The sequence below is a fragment of the Ischnura elegans genome, chromosome X (genome assembly GCF_921293095.1).
Source record: "Ischnura elegans chromosome X, ioIscEleg1.1, whole genome shotgun sequence".
NCBI classification, from domain to species: Eukaryota; Metazoa; Arthropoda; class Insecta; order Odonata; family Coenagrionidae; genus Ischnura; species Ischnura elegans.
The window spans coordinates 35,917,259-35,931,288 of NC_060259.1; the positions used below are offsets into that span (position 1 = coordinate 35,917,259).

The 14,030-nt window shown below is 35.9% G+C and overlaps 1 protein-coding gene across 1 annotated transcript in view; it reads right to left on the reverse strand.

The window, feature by feature from the left end:
* LOC124171563 (neuropeptide CCHamide-1 receptor-like) overlaps nucleotides 1-14,030 on the reverse strand; it is a 289,746-nt gene that overhangs the window by 127,315 nt on the left and 148,401 nt on the right. The gene's annotated exons all lie outside the window — the stretch shown is intronic.

A 14,030-nucleotide genomic window follows, 5' to 3' on the forward strand; every position in this document is an offset into this window, starting at 1 on the left:
TTTTTTTTTCCTTTGCCCGAAAATTCATCTTATGTTTTTGGCGAAGATGTAATATTTAATTAATTACATCATATATTACGGATTTATATTTTGTTTACTGCATGCTAACATATTGTTATTTATTAGGATGTATTTTTGTTCAAATACGCTTTAACATTGCAGTAATAATAGATTAATTAATTAATTATTATATATTTGAATATTAAAAATACAACTGCGAAGAAGAGACAGCTTAGATTCCGAGCGATGCGAATTTTTTTTTCTTAAAAATAGTCCAGTCCTACGCGCTTTTCGGAAAGATCAACCACGGATTCTTATCGCGTCTTCACCATAATTATAGTCTTACACTTTACCACTGACTTCCCGAAATAACTAGCCGACTCTAGCATTGGATTGCTCTCATAAAGTGGTTTTAGTATTGGGCTAATTTCACCCGAGGAATGTTTCAAAGGCAGTGACGGCTCAAAAGTCTTACCCTGAGCCAACACAGCACAAAAATTTCACGCTCTTACATTTCTGTTGAAATCCCCTTTTGCTCTAATAGCGTAGGAAAAACGTGTTTTCCTCATTCAGAAATTCTGAAATATTTAACGTCATTTAAATTAACGTCTATAAATTCCAATGAAAATGCCTTCTTTTGCACGTCAACAGAGTTCAGACGCATTTTCAGTACAAATAGATTCTGATTTATTTTTAATTTGGAACTGATAGGGGGACCCTAATTAAAAGTAATTATCGATATAGAAATTAGAAATTGGATTTCCTATCATAATCCCCGTTAACTAATGGTTTCGACGACTACGTCGTCATTAATGACTCATTTAGCTCTTAAAATTTAATGGTTACAGGCGCCAAAATCATTCTTCCTTAAAGAGGGAGCATGAACTATATTTTCATAATCATTTACTATGAAAAAGTTTATTCGCGTCTAGCATGAACTGCTTACTTATTGCAAAAGAGACTTTAGTTCTCATTGCTCAATCCGAAACTCTACAACGATTCTACTGAACAAGTTTAACTTTAAATAATTGGAATTTTATTTAATTAATGGAACTACTGCAGCATTCTTTGGACAAATATAGCCTTTTCTTTTGGTTGTAATACGCTGGTTTAAATATACTCCTGTGCTCTGAGGAACCCTTCAAGTATAATGTTTAGTCAACAAGTTGAAACATAGGAGGGTGAAACGGTCTCAATAAAAGGCTCGAGGAAGTGGGCTCCCCCTTCGTAATCCCAATCATTTTTCATCGCTGCCGGCAAATTCCATCATTCCAAGAATTTTTCGAGCCAATTTCTTCTCCGAAACCTTACCACAGAACGAAGCTTCCCTCTCCTTGGGCATCAAATTTCGGATTTCTTCCGCACACAATGTGCAAATTTAATACTCACGAAGGGTTTTCTGACCAAATAAGCTAAAACTGTAACCGTGGATCAAAATTGATGTATAATTCAAAGAGAGTAAAAGTAAACAGTTTGAAAACACTTTCTGCCTATTAAATGTTCAGAAAAAATATGGCAGGATTAAGGGTGTCTACAAAGTGCTCAATGTTATCAACAATTAAAGCAAACAAAGGGCCTACAATGGCGATTCCTTGGACTTTTCACAGAAAAATATTAAAGATTGGCAAAAATTTAAGAAAGAAGGCATATTAACATTACTAATATTTATATTAAATATGTAAACCAATAAATACTGCTTGGAAATTAAACAAACCAATCTTTTACAATTTCCACGATACTGGCGGATATCTATTGACACTGAGCTTCAACGAAGCTCACTAAAAGTTATACAAGGCAACTGAAAGAAACAACAGCCAATTTAGTCCGTAAACCGTCTGTAGTACATAAGCGTAATTGACAATGAATAATGTTTGGAGAGACAGAGGTTGTGTTCATCGCCTTTACCACTACTTGCAGCGGTGTTCTTGTCTGATAATGAAGAGACTGAAAACTCAGGCGGTAAAATTTGAATAAAAATATTTATTGGATCGTAAACATTTATTTGGAAACTTTTATGTTGTTTATCGGCTATCCTCTACATTTCGTAGAAAAATTAATACGTTTCTTGGATTCTGAGAACAGCGGCAGAGCTGCATCAAGGATGAAGCCCTCGAGCCATGGGATTGGTGGAATCAAATGCCGAATATATAATAGCGACATTTACTATTGGCGGAATGCGAGGTTAGCATAGGAATGAATTTTACATAGACAGATACGCATAGACTATAGAAACAGCATGCATAGCAATCCACGTAATCTACTTGAAAATGGTAACGAATTCAAACAGCATTTTTGCCTTAACATCTACATACTACCCCGCAAGCCACTTCAATAGGCACGTGGCGGGGGTGTTAAGGCATAATTATTTATCAGAGAAGAGAAAAAAATGAGTTAAACATTGGGGTTATGTGGCTATTAGCGCCGAAAATAATATTTACAGCATATAATTCGTATCCATGCCTGTTACCGAAACAGCCAATATTGTTGAGATGTATTTAAATTTTACTTAGAAAAAAAAACAACCTCAGGTCGAGTATTAAGAAAAAGTATCTCTTAGGTTATTACAAAAAAGCTGTGACCATTGGAATAAATATACTTGAACTCCTAGATGAAAAACTATTAAAAATCTTTTGGGCAACAAAGGCCATTAAATCAAGGGAGAAGTAACTGCCACGAAAAACGGGAATATCTAACGTTATTATAACAAAACTGAACAATTCTCGCAATAACAATGGCCTATTTGTAGATACACGTCGATCTTAATGATGGGTGTGCAGCGTTTCTTTCCAAGAGGGTGGAAGTGTTTTAAACCTCGGTGCCTTGGAGGGAAAATTGAGGCGTAAAGTTGGCAAAGAATATTTCGAGCACCTGTTGCTGTATTTATCTGAGGAGACCTAGAGGCACTCAGACAAGATTCCGCGCAATCTTTTGAGCAAACACCAAATAATTTGAAGGGTATAAGGGGTTGGAACGACGGCCTCAGGCGTCTAATTCCATTATCTTTTGTCTTTTAAATAATATATACGGTGCATATAACGTGAATTCTAAAGTAAACAAGTACTTGCCCTTATTGAAGCTGACTCTATTTTGATTTAATCTCAGTACACATCCTCCTTTCTTAATGGAGGTCCCTGAGTTCGCTATAATTTTTTCACCGCACTGTAATCCTAATATTTATATACTTCAAACATTAATTTTATTTTTACTCAAGCTATTCCCTTCAATACCAATATTACCTCCTTCCTTGTGTTCCTCTTTATATGAACTCTGGCCTTCCCCTGGTGGATCGTCCGGTGATTGTTCCCACGAATAATATCAGGAAATTTTTTACAGACTTCGTAGTATGAAGTACGTCCGCATACAGTCAATCGAATACAAGATCTCATTGCTTCATTTCGTTGGGAACAGTTTGATCATCTTCCATTCAGTTCAGAACTAGCGCAGAGTGACTACCACGTTTTTTCCATGCAAAGAAAAACCTGATGACGATGAAACTGTAAAAACAGTTTTTCAGAGGCCGTCAACTCACGTGGCAATTTGTTATGACGACCGTATATTAAAACTAATTGTTTGATAAGATAAGTGCCTCAATATTTAGGTGAAGTATGTAAAAAAAGTCGTTTAAAATGCGGGATTATATGTAAAAATAAAATTGTTGCGAATTATTTTGTGTTTCAATACCTTAGCTACTTAAAAATCGCGCCTTGTATGTATGAATAATTTATAGCTTTTGATGGTAAAATTTAGAGATTGTATTAGCAGAAATAATAACTCTAGAAAAGAAATAGAGATTGTAATAGAAGAAAAATAAAGTAATATGTAATCAAACGTTAATGAATATATATAAAGGGCCGTTATAATTCTGAAAGAGCAATTTTCAATGAAAGCACTCAAGAAAATTCAGATGGAGCTGCCAATTGGATTGAATGGGTCTTAGAATGAAAATACTGGCCGGAAGAACAACTCCCCACTAGTCAGAATGGATTACACCATTGCCTAATATCAAAATAGCATTGAACTAGCTTTATCAGTGCCTTCGATTTGATAAAATAATATCGAACGAATTTTTAAAGCATCTTTAAATATCCCCTTTTACACAACTTAAAATACCATTCATCATTTTAATTAAGTATATGTATTCTCACTTTCTCACAATAAGGTGCATTGCATATCGGTGGGATGTGTTAGTTAGGAGAAAAATTTAACATAGAATGCAATTTTGAGCCAATAACATTTTTCTAAACCTCAAGACATTTTTTCAATTTATCTTTTTATCGCCGACTATGTTGAAATTGTCATCTTTAAAAATAGTTGAAAGATTTGAAAAATGTCTTGGGTCGTTTCTATCGTGGCATGTCATATGCAATACCGGCTAGCCGACGAAAAAAACTTATCTGAAGTAATGGCATGGATAGATGAAGGAACTATCGATATTTTGCAGCCACCATCCGAGCCGAGCTCATTCTTCTTGTAAGGCAGAATGCTTTCACGTGTCAGCCGCTCAGCTGTCATGTGCAGTGATCTCGAACAAATTGACAGCATACAGGAAAATGGGAGACACGACAGCTGTTGGCGCGGTCCAATTTCAGCCTCTTCAATCCCGCATATTTTCCCATTCAAAATGTCAACCTGATCACTTTGCCACGAGCACATATTAGCGCTAACACACAAGCTTTCCCGCCAGAGTACCCTTACATGCGCGTGTTATACTAGGTTATCCAGAAGAAAGCGAACGATCTGCAGTACAATAAAACGGTTCGTTGGCTATTTTGTTGAGGAAACAACAACTGAGGTCATTTGCGACAATTCGGGTAGGCGGAATACGTGGCTAGAATTGGAATGAATTAAACAAAACGATGCGAACGTATGGAGGCTAGAGGAACAGCATGCATAGCAATCCACATAATCTATACGAAAATGGCCACGATGTCAATTAGTCTTCCGCCTTTATATCTACGTACTACCCCCAAGTCACCTCAATAGGCGTGTGGCGGAAAAGGCAAGGACACAAGTAATACAAAAGAAGATAATGAATTTCACTTTGGAGATGTACGACTTCTGAGTTTTAATTAGAATCTATTTTAAGTACTTTATTTTTCGGAGGAAAAGGAATCCCTAAACCTATCCGTTCGTTAAAATATGTATCTAATTTCTTATTTCTCTCGGTCCTGCAGGCAAAGAAAGGTTTTAAAACTATGTTCTCTGGCACTCTAAATATGAGCTGATACCGGAAATGCAACCAAGAAACCTTGTCTTTGTACCGCACTTTAAAAAAAATAATGAAGGCACGATGTGTCGTTTTAGCTAATGTCTGAGGCCCTCGGAACGAACTTCAGAGATGTTTATTCAAGCCTAAGAGTTGGTGTCTTAAAACAATGTCACATTTTTCATAGCAAAATACTCCATTCGACGAACGGAAATCATGAGTACTAAATAATGTGAGCGTGTTATTTACAGGCGTTTAAAGGCGTCAGGTACCAGAGATTTCATTCAAACGGCTAAATATGCGTTCATTTAGTTAAAAGCTGGAGTTTCCTTCACTTGAATTTGCTATTTCGTCCATTCAGAATATAACTTAAGCTACACCTTAGATAGTTATACACATTTGACAATAATTTGCAATGAATTTAACATCCATTGAACAAAATTAAACTTTATCAAATATATTTTATTATATTTAAGTAGTAAGTTATTGTTACACATATAAATGAGTTCCACATAGTCAGGTTTAAAGAAATCAATGAAACAATGAAAAAAACGATTATGAATGCTGGACGTCAACTAAGAAGAACTACCATCCTACAAACATAACATCATTTAAGCATACGTCAAGGCAGTTGTGTTCCTCAACATTCCATTTTCTGGAATACACTATACCCAAAAAACTAAATTTTATTTCATCCAGCATTTCACGAGAATCACTTGCGCTGGCATAAAAACACGAAGTTAAACGTATAATTATTGAACAATTCATTTTCTATTTTTTCCTGGTCCATTCTGATGTAACTTGTTTCGATTGTTGAGGCGTTAAAGGTGTAAACAGTATAATCATACTTAACATCCAACAGCAGTCTTGAAGACTCATATCCCTGCGTCATTGAAACGGATATGATCTCGGTAATTGTCCCGCGGTCCAGGAGACTGAAAACAATGCGTTACAATAGCATCGAACGATCTGCTTTTATTATTCCACATTAAAGACGTTGAATATATTTTCTCTATTTTCTGCTAAGGCAAAGAAAATGCCGTGCTCAATATTTACCATTCAATGGTAAATAAATCATATGATGGGGGAAAAAGAATAAATTTCATTTATTTCTAAAGTTATCTATTTCCAGAGAGATATTGCGGAGCAGCATTTCAAATGATAAACAATGATATCGTATTGCTCACTTAATTTTACTTCACAGCTCTACCACACGTGGTTCGATTGGATTTCAATCATTATCAGCACCTGATGGCTACCCTTGCGGTCATCATTAGTAACTTATAATGATTGCAAGAGTACTCCAACCATTGGAAGTCCCAGTATCATTTCATATTCCAGGGTGACCGAGAATATATTTTTAGAACCTCACTTAGTTTGTAACTCTGAGAGAAAATATAAAATAAGATAGATATTTTTACGAACGAACAATTAAAGAGATTATTTATCCACCGAACAATAAAGACTTCAAATAAGAGCTAGGCAAGACTCGGTAGTTTCATTTAAGTAAATTCATAAATAAGTAAATTCTCTTCTTTCAAAGTCAACTTTCACAACTATCACATGTATATCTTTGTTTAACATTTGAAGAAGACATCAAAGCTATAGGACTCACATTGGATACACCCCCCCCATGGAATCGTAAAGACGTGACTGTAGAGGCGGTTGAAACGCAAAGACTACTATTGATTTGTGTCAGCTGGCATGCATCCCTGGCAGAAAAGGCCCTTTCTCAAATGTATAAGCATTTCCTCGTTCCCAACGGAGCACTAACGCCGGACCCGCCATTTGTTTGACCACTATAGCGGGGCGCAGACATTAGCTCCCCTTTCGTAGGTGGGGATCGGGCACTTTCCACTTCATCTACTTTTGTTCTACCCTCTCTCGCTCCAATGGCTGGATCTCCAGGAAAGATCGGAATCGCACTCTTCACCCACTTGAGTCGGGATGCGGGTATCTTCCCCTCGCACCGAAGTTATTAGTATCGATAAAGCGGCCATTTGGCAGAGGAGAGCGCCCTTAACCGGCCATGCGTAGCGCAGCGTCCCTCTAAGAAATGTCCGCCATTACCCTCGGATATATTTTATGCAGTCTTGATTACGGTTTTAACCAATCTCCACAAACAAAAATAATCGTAGAACACACAAAGAATAACATTTTGGTCGGTATAAATTCACGTATGGAATCGTTCCAGGCTTGAATTGGCGAAAATGTTTTTATGCGATGCATACATTATAAAATATAGATTACACATGGTAATTTCCACAATTTAAAATAAAAATCCACTAACGACCATGGTTTGGACATGTTATTTTAAAAGATTTTTTTTTAGTGGTTGCCAAACAAAAAAGGTCAACGATATTTTATCATGGATATAAATTCAATCTTCATTGAAATAATTTGCGAATGGTAAACGTTACATAAAATTAATATTACGCACGCTTTCACCAAACCATGAGCTTCCACCTTCATCAGAGTATGTTGACCACTGTGTAACCTCAGAATTACTATTGTGCGTAAAAACTAATGTCTACCCAGTCTGGTGATTCCAAGTATGACAGTAGTATGAAAATAAAAAAATGTGAAATTCGTCGTTGGTAGACTACTCCGGTGTCTTGGTTAAAAATATACATTCAATTATTTTGTTTGCGTGAAAAGGGGTGAAGCAGAAATGGCTGTTGGGGAAAGGTTTTTCATCGAACAGCATAGATGAGCCGTAGCTGGTGACATTAACACGTACGACATCGCAATTATTTTCAGAACACTGCAAAACTTATGCACGCAACGTAAAGATCGCCTGTGGCTAATTTCATATAAAATGGCTAAAACAAACAAGTTGTATTGACTAGTGGTATTCAAAGCTCACTTGAAACAGTTTGCATTCCTGTTAAAACTCCTGAACGAATAAAGACCCATGCCAACAAATATATCGAAATCTTATTGTCGCAACCCTTTCAAAACAAGGATTTATGCAAATAATTAAATAAGGATTTCATGAATGAAATAGTGCGGTTAAAAAATGGCATTAAGATTCATGAAAAATCTAACGCTTTAAGTAAATAATAATGTATCTTTCCTCGTCTGGAATAGAAGCTCACGACAAAGCGTCGGTATTTCATTTACTTCCTGCGCTTCAGTGGCTAATTTCGTCATTGCTTTCAATAAAATTCATTCCGATGAAATATTGATTCGAAAGACTTTTTTAAAGTGCATTGGAAATTAATCCATAAACTTTGAAATCGGTACTTGAACTTCTAACCCGGCTGAAAAATTAGAGTAATTCACTCACTGAGGAATATATCTCAATAAATGTTTCAGTACCTATCAAAGTTAGATCTCAGTTGCTAAATTGTAGAACGAACAATAAAGTATTGAGGTTTCATTCTTGAAGCATACCAGAAAAAAGTATTTTAGCCTTCTAACCTAAATTAAAGTTTATATTCTCCTCAGTGACGTATTTAATTCCATTATGTTGATCCAATCAAAAGTTATTAATTTTTAAAACCGTATCAACTGTATTCGCTCAAATAATTCAAATATTTTAATAGCTTACCGCGAAAATGTGTATTATTTATTGTATTTCATGACATCGAAGATAATAGGTCCAAATATAACGTTTTAGTGCGCGCCAATATGAGAAGGGATCAGTTTGATGATAGCGTTCATCGTTATTTGAGCATTAGTCCAAGTGATGAGCATGCAAAAGTTTTTTCACGAAATCTACATTCGAGAATTCTGCGTATATGGGCTGCAAATAAGTTAATGACTATGCAATAAATTTATTTGATGAATAATTATGCAACCAGTTTTGAAGAGCAAGTCATTGTGTGTGTCATTAGCATAGTCTTTAGGACGACCTTTATGGCCAGTAATCGCTATAGCGAGATCGAGCGAGGGAAGGATACTTTTATCGTTGAATATGGGAAAGTTTTTGGGTGCAGGTAAGGGTAAAGGTTTTATTTAGCTTTTCAGATTCACTAAAGATATCATACCACAGATTTGATTTAATTTTTTCTTTCACGATTTTCACCCGCTGTAAATATTGTCGCAACCCTCAGAAAGAGTTTAGTAGTAATCGTTATGACTGTAAACACATGACTTTTGAAGGAAAAAGTGTGGCATGATATCAAAGAAAGCAATATCCACGTAACAGCGATGGATAATTTTTTGTGTGTGATAAAAACATCATTAAATATTTGTGATAGTATATTTATTTATCTCGCAAAAAATAGTGTCTAGCCTAATTCAATAACCACAGGCTAGCAAGCGACGTGTTTTCCTCAGTGGATAATTCGAACTTGGATATGTGCCATTAGTAAAGGCAACGCGGAGCTCTTTAAAGGAAAGACGATAATTGTCATTCTTGAAAAATATATTATTAGTATGAGCAAAGAATAATTCTAGGATGCGGAATGATATGACAACCTCAGTTTCAAAAATTAGATAGGCATCCGGTGTAGGAAACGAACAAATATATGATTTTGAACTAGTTTTACATGGCCCTTTGGTTGATAATTTGAATGATAGAGAGAAAAACTGGAGTTCTTAAGCAGAGTTTATGGTGCATGGTAGAATTTTGCTGAGAATTCTGGAAATAAAAAAATAATTACCAGGAAGACTTGGGTACACGTATTGCTTTTATAGACCAAAAGAAGAAATGCATTCATTGAAACGAAAATGAGATGAGGTCTTTTTTAGGATATTTTTATAAATTTATTTCTTATTGCTGAGACAGTTTAGTATTAAAGGCGTAGTTAAAAATGCGTCACAGGAGCATTTTTATGTTCTTTTCCAATACCTGAAACATAACGTGTTACAGGGGAAAATACAGAGAAAGACTTCACTCTCAATTATCCCAAGGGATAATTTTCGGCCTCACCAAGAATATTATTAACGATTGAAACTATTTGAATTCAATTAGTATTACATGGCTGAAATTAGATTTCCAAACTAGTTTTGAATCAACATCAAATAAAGCAGTTTAGAAATTCGGGGCATTCAGGCATGATACATCGATCAGAGTTACGGGCTAATGGGTATTTATATCCAAACTACCAAAGCACAAATCACATCGGTAAATTCTAAAACGAAACGTACTTGCGAGGGAAGTAATACGGATTTTTATTAAAATCATTTTTCCAATGCTTGCGCTCTTTCACTTGTGAATGGGAATTCTTCCTGAAAAGTAGTTTACAGATGTAAAATAATTTTTGTTAATCATCTTTGAAAAATACTCCGTCGTACTACAAGAATAATCTATGTTACTTGTGGTGTAAAAATATATTTCTTTTGTTACATGCCGGCATAACCTAGCTAATATAAGCATATTACGCTTGAAATGCATGCCGAGGTAATGCATTATCTTCCAATGATTGTAACTGTTTAATTCTATGATGATGGTAGAATCAATTGATGACATTTTTAATAGAATTAATTGATTTACGAAACTGCACAACTTATTCTCATTCCAGGAAAATCTCTTACTTAATAAAATTAATAGAAGGGCGAGAGCACTTTCAAAATACAATACAAATGTGAATTTTAAGACATAAGTGGGTCTGTTTTTGATAAAAAATTCACAGGAACTTCCGTGATAGACTTTAATGACCAAGAAAGAGAAAAATAAAATGGATGACTGCTTTTGAAATTTAGAACTTCTAAAGCTGTAAAATTAATATGATAAGAGTATAAATTCACTTAAAGCTACCAAATGTTTTAGTAGACTTTTGTATGGCTGAGAAAAGCGTTCTTTGATTGAAACTTCTCTTCCATCAGCCCAAAAGATTATTCGAAATTGCCACTGACGCTTAACCACGAGGAAAATACACATATCAACCTCGCTGAACTGAGTAATAAACCGTATAGTACTAAATCAGCCATATTCCATTTGATTCACCACCTTCCTCAACTGAGAGTACACGAGGTTAGTGATCAGAGCTCTCGTGACTCCCGTCCAAAAGTCAATTGATCCAATCAGGGCCACACCGACCGAAGCTCACATACGTCAGACTAGCGAAGACTGATTGCACGGCCAGGTGGATTCCACGATATGCAGACGAGAAGTTGGGTCGTGGGCGTCGCTCCCTTGTCACGTCGAAAATTATTCTACAAGGCGAGCTCACAAGCATAACAATTTACTGGAAATTATATTTCTCATTACTTGGATTCTAAATAAATTATGTTCCAAACGAATCGGAACCCTTGTAACGTCGAAAATAATTCTACAAGGCAAGCTCACAAGTATAACAAGTTACTGGAAATTATAGTGCTCATTACTTGGATTCTAAAGAAATTATGTTCCAAGCGAATCGTAACCCTTGTAACGTCGAAAATTATTCTACAAGCTAACCTTACAAGCAAACTCTTAGAGGAAATTAGACCGCTCATTACTGGGTATGTAAATGCATTATTTTTTAAGCGATAAGTTACTTTTTCATCAGTGATAGATAATAGTAAGAGTGATCAAGATAAAATAAATCGACCGTGTAAGTAATGAGGAAGTGCCAAGAAGGGTAGGAGAAAAGAGAAGACTACTTAGTTGTGCACATCATGAGGCGTGATGGCCTGATAAAAGCAATCTATGAAGAACAGGTGGAAAGGGTAAGGGGTGGCCCTGAATGCGTAACATAGGATAGGTCATAAAGGATGCAAAAGAGTAGAAATACGTCGCGATGAAAATGTTATCGGGTAGTAGAGAGAAATGGAGAGCTGCGTCAAGCCAATCTTAGGATTGTTGACAAATGATGATGATAGGTAGTGGAACGAAAAATACCTGGCTCATTAAAACCACAATTTTGTCCATTTTAGGGGAAAAATTAGGATTATTTTACGAGCATAAAATAGGCATAGTCCCTGCCATAACAGCTTTTTCAATACACCTAAATAGAGTGTTGAGCCTTGTGTGGGGCGGTTGGAATACCACATGAAGAAATCTATGGAGTAGGTAAAGATGATGGAGGATATTAAATAAGCCGATGGATATCATGGTGAGGCTGCACGTGGTGCTATTGCTTACATGAGTACCCGTACCCAACACCTTAGCTCTACTGGAAAAATGATTGACCTTGGTGTGGTGGAACTCTTACATCACGTACATACTTCCTGCTACTTTTTTACGATGGTGAATTCCTCGAACAAGCAGATGGAGAATTTTGTCACCGATCATAGCTAGTTTTTTTTATTTTCATGGAGCAATTTGATGAACACCAACTCTGTTCCACTGCGTCACAATAGATTCTTCAGATAAGCCGGGAGTATATCCATCATATTATCCTACGAAGTGTTAACCTAGACCTCAAATTTTACAAAAGACGATTCTCAAGATGTTAACTGACTTTTTGTGACATTCCATTCCATCTCAGTTTTCTTGTCAATTTTTTTAAAAAGATTGTATCCAATATGTCATTTATAATTTTTCAATGTTTTGCCTTGTGGTTGCAATTACGTCTTTGTAAATATTGAGTGTAAATACAGGTACATACCGTGCACTCTCACACCATTACACATTTTGTTGTTTCAGACCAAACAAAGTCCGTGCATTAAAAAAATAACTATAGTTACATAAAAATTTCGAAGTCATTTTTCAGGATATTTTTTAGCATTTGAGTGCTTATTACCGAGGAAATTTTAATTGGCGAAAGAGCATAAAATTCATCACAGGAACAATTTGATGAGTTCCTTCCCAGTACTCGAAGCTAAACGTGACACAGGGAAAGTAAACAGAAAGATGTGATTTCACACCCAATAACCAAAAGGGATTATTTTTGGCTTCACCAAAAATATTTTTAACGATAGAAATTATTTGACTTTATTGCTATTATATGGCTTTATTTAAATTTCCCAACTATCTTTGAATCAATGCTATCCAAAAGCAATTCCGAAATTCAGGGCATTCGAGGATGATACATCAACCAGAGTTACCGGCTTAAATGGGTTAATGATATCCAAACCACCGAAGCGAAAAATACATCGGTAAATTCTAAAACGAAGCGTACTAAGGGGAGTTTAACGAATTTTTCTTGGAATTTCATTTCTCTTATACATACCCTATTTTCTTGCATTTTTTTATAATTTCATTCAAAGCGTTTCAATGCTATTCCTCGCGATTGCAATTACTCTTTTGCAAATACTGAGGGTGAATGTATACCGCCCACTCATGACCGTGCTGCGGTCGTTTTTGAAAAGCAATTAAAATGCTTCGAAAGGGGCAAAAAAACTCAATCTTTTACAGGATGGACTGGTGCCTTCTCTATGTAATCCCATTCCCCTGACAATGAGTTCTTTTGTCCAGCAAATGAACATCCGTAATCTCAATATACCCTTTATTACGGACACGGAAACTTACGGAGAGGTTCCTTTCCTGGATATAATTATTTGCAGAAACGAATACGGAACCCAGGGCCAAAATGCGTATTGGAAGCCCACTCACACAGACCTATATCTCCACGGGAGTTGTCACTACCATCCATCTCAAAAGATCGCTGTCCTATTATTGCTAAGTCACAGGCCATATTTTGGGCAAGAAAAATCTCCCAGGATAATTGGAACCTTTGAAGAAAACTTTTAGAAAATCATTTACAGCCACGTCCAGATTCCTTTGACTCTATAAAGGCCTTCATGCATGAAAACAATGACAAACCAGAGGAATATGATGCCAATCGTTATCGCCAAGTCCAAAGTGGAAATTAGTTTAAGAGATACTTATGAAATATCAACGCAGTCATAGAAAGACACAAAAATTTAGAGCAAATTGTAACATAGATGAGTGATAAAACAGTTTCCAAAGAGGCGATGAAGGCGAAACATTGGTAAATAAAAAATAGCC